Consider the following 8125-nt stretch of genomic DNA (forward strand, 5'->3'; position numbering starts at 1 on the left):
AATACTTTGAGTTTAAGTTAACTAACGTGTATGTACAATTTTTATTATAATTAGTTGTTTTATACAAATTGAAATTAAAATCTTGGTAATAGAGAGATTATGAAAGATTATGGCATATAATCTGAATAATTGATATTTTCGCGTTTAAACTGTATTTTATAAAATATAATTAGTATATTTACTTTATGATTTAAATTAAAGATAATTTGAGTTCATTGATATATTGATAAATAAAATCTTACGTATTTTAAAAATAATCTTTATAGTATTATACTTAATTTTTGAATTGTTGTTTTATCTTAAATACTTTATAAAATTATTATATTACTAATACATATTTTATCCTAACCTTAAAGTTCCAAATAAAACTCTAATTTCATTAATCCCTAAATCAAAACAAGCAAAACATACACACAGAAGGGAAGAAAAGAAACGGGGAAACAGAGAGGGGAAACGGGAAGAAGAGGAAGGAGAAGAGAGGGACGGGATGGAAGGGAGGGAAGGCGCCGGAAAGAACGTCGTCGCCGTCACCGTCAGGTGAAGGTGGAGGAGTGACTGAGAGAGAGTAGGACGTGAGGAAGGAGAAGAGAGATTGAGAGAGGGAGACGGAGAGCTCGAGAGCAAGGAAGGGGAGGAAGGCTGCTCCCGTCATCACCGCCGATTCCGCCTAGACCGCTGCCGTCGCCATTGAGGGAGTCACTGCCTCCGAATCCTAACCGTCGCTGCTGTCAGAAGAACAAACCTGGAAGGAGAAGGACGAGGTCTGTTCTTGCACTGTCCTGCTCCGCCGCCGCCGCTGCCGTCGATTGGGGTCACACCGTTGATGTTGCGCCCTGTTTTCTTTGATAGAGCCACTGTTGAGAGTCTGTCGTCAGAGAAGCATCGTCGACGTTGCTGCTGTGAACTATTTCAGCTACTGCCCTGGTATTGCTCGGTCACCACCGCCTCCTTCGTCCTTGTCTCTGAATTCTGTACCATTCACGACCTATTTTGATTATTGTTATTCTTTCTTGCCACTTCTGCCTCCGTCGATCGAACAAAATGTGAGAAGGGAGAGGAGTTGTGTTCTTTTGCTGTCGTCGTCGTTGCCGAAACCAGTACAAATTTACCGGTAACTCTGTTGTTTCCATTCTTGAATTTGCGCTACTTCCATTTTGTTCCTTAGTCTTTTTCTGTTCTGGTAAGAAAAACCCATGTCTCTGTTTAACACTCCTGCTCTGCCTTCTCTGTTTGCTGATGGAACTATCATAGGAGATAGTGTTGATGATAATAAAGAACTGTTAGAGTTGCTGCTGCTGCTGCTGCTAGTTTGGTTCGAGTCTGTTGCTGCTACAAACTAAAACAAAAGAGGGGTTTGCTGCTCTTAATTATCAAATTTCGGCTAATTGAGGAAGGGGGTTTAATTTAAACGGTTTTAATTTAAGAATGCCGACTGGATAACTGTAAATAGGTATAATAGTTGTGAGTGATTGATTGATTATATGAATGTTGAATTGTGGCTGAGATTGTGATTGGAATGATTGAGATTTTGGTTGGAACTTTGATTGAATTCGTTGATTTTGTGAAATTGATCATGCGTGGTTTATGAATTGTTTGTTGTGAATTCTGTATTTTGATGGATTAAATTGAAATTTTTGTTAATTGTTATTAAACTGGTTATATGATTATTGTAATGGACTTAGTTGGTGACTGATTGGAGTTGGGTTTAGAGAATATTTGGAGGAATGAATCTTGAAATGTTGAATTGATTGCTGAGAATCCGAGTTTTGAAATTAAATGGAAACTTTGGAAGTAAATCAGATATTCAACAGTAATCAAAATGATAAGAGAGTAAAAGCTAAGTAAACTAGGATGAAATTCGTTGTTGGAATGCAATTTTGAGAAGTTTGAATTAGCTGGAGAATTAGTTGTGATTTTCAAAGTTAAACTGAAAAATCTGATTTCCTGCATTATCTTTAAATGAAATCGGTAACTTTGAAAAGCTATAACTAATTCTATGATGATCGGAATTGTGTGAGACTAAGTCTGGATTAAGCTTGGGAATATAAGGAGCTGGACTGGGGAATTTAAGACCTTTTTGTTAAGTATATGATTTATGGTGAATTTTTGAGTTATGGTTGTGGAATCTGATTTTTACTGCAGAATTTTTAGAACAGCAGTAACTTGTTGGCTCTGTTGTGTGTGTTTCAAATTGAATTTTGAAATGGAACCAATTTTAAATGAAACTTTAGTCCTATTATTTTATTGCCGTAAAATTTCAGAATGGTTGGACTTGTAGTTTTAAAGATATGACTTTTTGAAAGATGATGCATTATGCAGTAAAAGCCAGATTCTGTTTTCTTAAATCAGTAACTTTGAGAGTTTATAACTTTGGATTCTGGATAGTTATTGAGATGGAACCAATTGGAGGTGAAATTTAAGTATGTTTAGCATATGTGATTTAAATTTCAGGGGTGTCAATTTTTTAATGAGTAAGTTATGGATTTGGAAGAGGATATGTTCATTAACTTTTAAAACAGAATTATGCAGAAAATTACTCAACTTCTAAGTTATATAACTCCTTCATTAAAAATGATATTGATCTGGAACTAATTGGAAAAGAAACCTAGATGAGTGAAGTTGAACCACATTAATTTTTAAGGTCATTGAATTTAACTTGGATTTTATATTGAATTTTGAATATTACATGCTGCTGCTGTTTTCTGATTTTAAGACACTGCAGAGCAGTCACGGTTTTGCTTCTATTCCCAAAGCTAGAGTAAGCAAAGAATTATGATTTTTCATTTAATAGAAAGCTTAATCTGAGACGGTCATATGGATATAAAGTTTGTACAATTCTGAATTCATTTGATATTTTAAAAACAAATTTGAAATTAGGCTGCCAATGTTGTTTTGGTAACTACCTTGGGTATAGGGTTTAAAAATTGATTTTTACACTATTATCAAGTATTTTAAGAATATATTATTGTGGTACTTGCTGATAAAAGGTTGGTGAAATATTGAGAAAGAGAAAACCCGTATGGGTGGCTAATTTCTATTTTTAGAGGAGGTTATGTTCGAATTTTTATAAAAGTATAAGGTTGTAATTAAAACGAATAATTAAGACTTGTTTAAAGACGATAAATTTGCTGATTCTTTTGAGAAAAGATTATTTGGTTTATGAGGTTGTTGGCAAGAGCCTGGAAAGAAGGTTAACATCCTCTACTGATTTAGTTGGTTGAACTTGCACAAATTACTACTGTAGAGTGATGTTATTGAACATGTTTTCTGATGCAATATCTTTTAATGGGAATCAATTGTTTGATTTTTGGTCAGTGTTAAATAGTCAATTATTGTACTCTCTTTTTTCAACGTCTCTTATCAATTATTCAGCTATTTGCTGGCTCATGCTATTTTCGACTCACCCTGTTCTCTTCTGTTGAGAGAAGCTAAAAATGAATCCTGTTTGTGTTTCTTGGTAAAGTTTCTACTTTAATTTCTCATCTTGCTTTCTTCTATTTGATTCTGTTGTTTATCTTGATTATTTTTTTTTGCGTGCAAACAAGAATCACATGATGTTGTGTAGTATAGTGCAGTGCCTTTGATTTTGACTGTTGTTGGATTCTTTATAATTATTAAAGTTCTCTTCTTTTCTTTTTTGTTGAATTTCTTACTACTTCTTTGGTGATCATCTTCTATGAATCCATTTATGGAATTTTTCATCATGGGTTAGTTTGGCTTATAGTTCTATGATCTCATGTATGGACACAATTTTCCATTTTTCTATTGATTCGTGTTGCTTTTCTGTAATCTGCAGAACTGATGAGGTAATTAACACTCAATTGATGGTTTCTCGGTAAATTTTTTCTAAAAATGGATCAAGCATTTTTCTCCATATTTCAGCTGGAAACAAAGAGGTTGTTATGGCTTATTGGCATTACATTTGCAGTATGTAAATTAAATTATTAGTTTTATTATAGAATTGTAATTTTTTTAATTATAATTATAGCATGTAAATAATTTATGTAAATCAATAAAAAAATCAATTCTTTTTATTCTTTCTTATTTTCTCCCTTCAAAAGCGTGGCTATGTCTCCTATTGGCACGCTTTCGAAGCGTAGTTAACACTAGCTCAATTGGCATGTTTCTAAAAAAGCGTGGTGAAAAGATATCGCTACACTTTTTACATATTTGGAATGCTTTAAAAGCATAGCAAAAGCCAAATTTTTTTGTAGTGTGAGATACTTATCGATTTGTTACTAGTTTAAAAGGAATTTGCGATGACATTTTGCGATAGTATTACAACTAATTGACTATAGATTATTTCCTAGCAAATTAGCGACTATTTCATAACTCTACTTTCTCATTTCGAATAGCTTTGGTTTAGCGACAAAATTCCTACAAATTTGATTAAGAATTTTTAAAGATTAGCTATAGATTTGCTACAAAATGTGAGATTTGCGATCATATTAGTGGACAACTTGCGACGAGTTAGCTTCGTAAAAATTCCTCTCGAATTAGCGTCAACTAATCATTCCATTTTGTCTACGAAGTTAGCTTGCATTTAGCGATGAGTCTGTTGCAGTAAAGTTTGTCGCTAATTAGTGACTACCGTTTAGTCAATTTCTTTTATGGAATTAGCTTTTACTTTAGTGATGAATTTGCGACTATCTATTCGGTAGCTAAAAAACTTTCCGATGAATTAGCGACTGTTGTGTTTGCCTCACTGATTTGCGACTTGTAATCAGCGAGGAAAGCATTAGTTGCTAGGCAGTAGCTAATCCGTCACAAATTATATTTTACGTCGAATTAGCGACGATTTTACGACTCTTTTTGTGGTAGCTAATCGGCCATATTCTTGTAGTGAATTCTATCTCTTTTATCTATTACTATCAATGACTAATTATAAATTTGAATACTAAAATACACAATATGATATTTTCTAATTAAAATTAAAATTAAAATTAAAATAAAAAATTTTTAAATTAAAATATAATTATATTATATTACTAATTTAACAACTAAAATGTGTTACATAATAACACTCTCTCATTAAAATTGAGAATAGATATTTTGCTCTGGGTTAGATGCACTGGGTTAGATGGAACGTTCTATGCACGCCAAAAATTCAGGGAGGACTAAACTTTAAAGACCTCAGAGCTTTCAATCTGGCAAAATTAGGTAAGCAAGGTTGGAGACTACAAACAAAGCCTAACTCACTAATTTACAAAGTCTATAAGAGCAAGTATTTCAAGTTTTCTGACTTTCTCAAGGCAGAAACAGGAGTCAACACCTTTTGGGCTGGCAAAGTTTGTTAGAAGGATAGAAGGTTCTTATAAAAGGAGTGCGATGGAAGGTGAAAAATGGTTATTCTGTGAGAATCTGGGAGGATACTTGGATCAAAGATCATCCGTTCCTACTATCCAAATGGTGACTCCGAATTAACATGGGTTAATCAACTCATAACAAATACCAAATAATGGAATCAATAACTCATAACAGAACAGTTTAATGCAAAGATTGCTCAAGTCATTCTACAGACAGATATAGAAGAAGGAAGTGATAGACTTACCTTGAACCATGAAAGAAGTGAAAATTACTCAGTGGTTTCAGGATATGACTTAGCTCACCAGTTCTATCACCCTCCTCTTGATTTGATGCCTACACAATGCCAGCAGAAGAGACTTTGGAGATCAGTTTGGGACCTGAAAGTACAACCCAAAATCAGAATTTTCTTGTGGAAAATAATGCATAAAGAATTACTCGTGGGTCAAAGAATCCATGAATGAATACCTACTGTTTTCCCAATTTGCCGAAGATGTAACCAAGTTGATGAATCTATCCAACACTGCTTGTTTAGTTCATGCAGTCCCAAGGTGTATGGCTGAACTCTGGATTTGAAGCCCCTGAGTTTCGAACCGAGCAAGAAACATGAGAATGGTGGTTCGAATTAACCGAAAAATTAAAGAACAAAAAAATGGTAAAATGCAAATAAGAGCAACTACGTACCTAAGTTGGGAAATTTGAAAAGTCCGAAATAAGTTCATCTTCAAGGGTGATAGTTTTGATGGCCAACGTGTTGTTGAATTAACAAGGAAAAATGCTTCAGAATTTTGAAATTGTTGGACAATTTGAAGAACGGAGTGATGACGTTGATACTAAAAAGAAGACATCCAAACGTTGCTCTTTTTTTTCTATGAATTGTTTTATGTCTTTTTGTTTGTGAAAATCTCGTTTTGTCATTATTTGAGGTCTAGCGTGGACCCAAAAATTATTTTCATTAAATGAAAATCTATCTTTGATAAAAAAGAAAAAAAACAAACAAACAATAAAACAAATGCATGCTAAGGGTCTATGTAAGCATGTGTCGTCCTCGTCAATGAGCATTAACTCACATAACATGTCTCCCCCTCCCCACCTCAAAGGTTTAAGGTTCAAACTCTAGAAAATACAATTGAGGAAAAAATGTGATAAAATGTGTGAAAAATGTGTGGATGTATTGTGTACCTAAGATTAGAAGTTGTCTAATCCATTGGGGTACCTAGAATTGAAAGTTGTCCAATCCACTTATTCAAAAAAAAAAAAGCATGTGTCGTCCTCTTGTCCATCTTTCTCCTTTTGTTGCCTCGACGGCATCGATGTTCATGATGAATCCTGCTGATGGGGCAGCCACCTGTACAATCATTGATGGTACACAACGATATTCTCCGTCGTCTTCGAATCCCTTCTTTGTCCCTCAAGATTTCGGCACGAGCCATGCAATAGCCTGTATTTCCTCCTCGACCATTGATTCATGCTCATCTAAGCGACCAATGCAAGTAAGAAGCATATCCGCTACTCAATTTCGGGCAATGCAAGCTTTGCGTATGGTTGTGGATTCAATCATTAAATATAAACATGTGACCAAAAAATTATTTCACTAAACATTAACATAGCAAAAAATATAAGAAAAAATAACAGAAAAATACATAAATAATACGAAAAAATATAAATAATGATTAAACAAACAAATTAAAAATAAAAAAACCCTAGTTTTTTCTTGAAACGAAAGAATTATTGTAGTCCTATTATAAAATAATTTTATAATAAAAATAAAACTGTTACAATACAAAATTATATTTTGTAACAAATTTGACAAGTAAATTTTTTTTGTAACAATTTAGATTTTTGTATCACAATATTTTGTTATAAAATACTACTTACTTTGTAACATTTTTTATTCATTTAGTTACAAAAATAAAAAATTTATTTTGCAATATTTATTTAAATAACTAATATATCAATTAATTTTTTAAACATGCTAACTTAAGATTTATATAATATATAATCATATAGATAATTAAAATATCTTACATATAATTAAGATTCTTTTACAATAATAAAATAAGTTCTACAAATTCAACTAAACATAATTTTTTTCTAATATAAAATTTGTTATCATGTAGGATTTATAATCCTTGACTCTTCTAGCATATTTCAGTCAATATAAAGTCTAATATATTGTCATCAATTTTATATCCTTGCAAATATAAACAACGAAAATCAAAATTAAAAACAACATATAACACTATCTTCATCAAAGTAAAAATTAAGATATATAGAATCCTATAAGTTAAAATTAACTAATTCTTTGAGAATCTATTCTCAAAGTTTAAAACCAACCAATCAAGGATGCAAATTATCAACAATTGACAATTCAATATATAAACTAGGGCTAATTAATCACCGTTCAATCACCAAATTACTCTCCTTCAATGCTGCTCCCCAAATACTCCACGACATTTTGCATCTGGAAAAAAAAAGACGGTGTACAGTTTTTATGACCTCTCCACACAACACAATTTGAGAACTCATCCAAAATAATGCCAAGTCAAGCCAACTTCTCCCACGTACTAAGTTTTTCATGCAAAACAAAATATGTATACTAGACCTTATTCAAGGTTAAATCATTTCTATTAGGACTTAATTTAATTAGGTGCTTTGTTCATCAAACATATTTGAGAAACATTTTCAACTTTCAGCACCATCCAATATAAATAGTCATCATAAATATATAATACCAATAACTCATCATAATCAAGTATATATCAACAGCATTTCTATAACCTAATTTAACCACAAGTAATTTCTAGTTTCATACTAGAAC

General features: G+C 32.4%; 1 long non-coding RNA gene across 2 annotated transcripts; it reads left to right on the plus strand.

Annotated features, from left to right (window-relative positions):
- Positions 1–409: 409 nt before the first annotated feature.
- Positions 410–3901, plus strand: LOC130970141 (uncharacterized). Of its 2 annotated transcripts, XR_009082015.1 has the most exons (3): positions 410–1111; positions 1252–1450; positions 3797–3901. It is a non-coding gene; the product is annotated as an uncharacterized LOC130970141 (long non-coding RNA). The 2 variants fall into 2 exon arrangements; XR_009082014.1 differs by lacking the exon at positions 3797–3901 and having other exon boundaries at positions 1252–1538.
- Positions 3902–8125: the final 4224 nt, after the last annotated feature.

This window comes from Arachis stenosperma, chromosome 3, assembly GCF_014773155.1.
Source record: "Arachis stenosperma cultivar V10309 chromosome 3, arast.V10309.gnm1.PFL2, whole genome shotgun sequence".
Classification (NCBI taxonomy): Eukaryota; Viridiplantae; Streptophyta; class Magnoliopsida; order Fabales; family Fabaceae; genus Arachis; species Arachis stenosperma.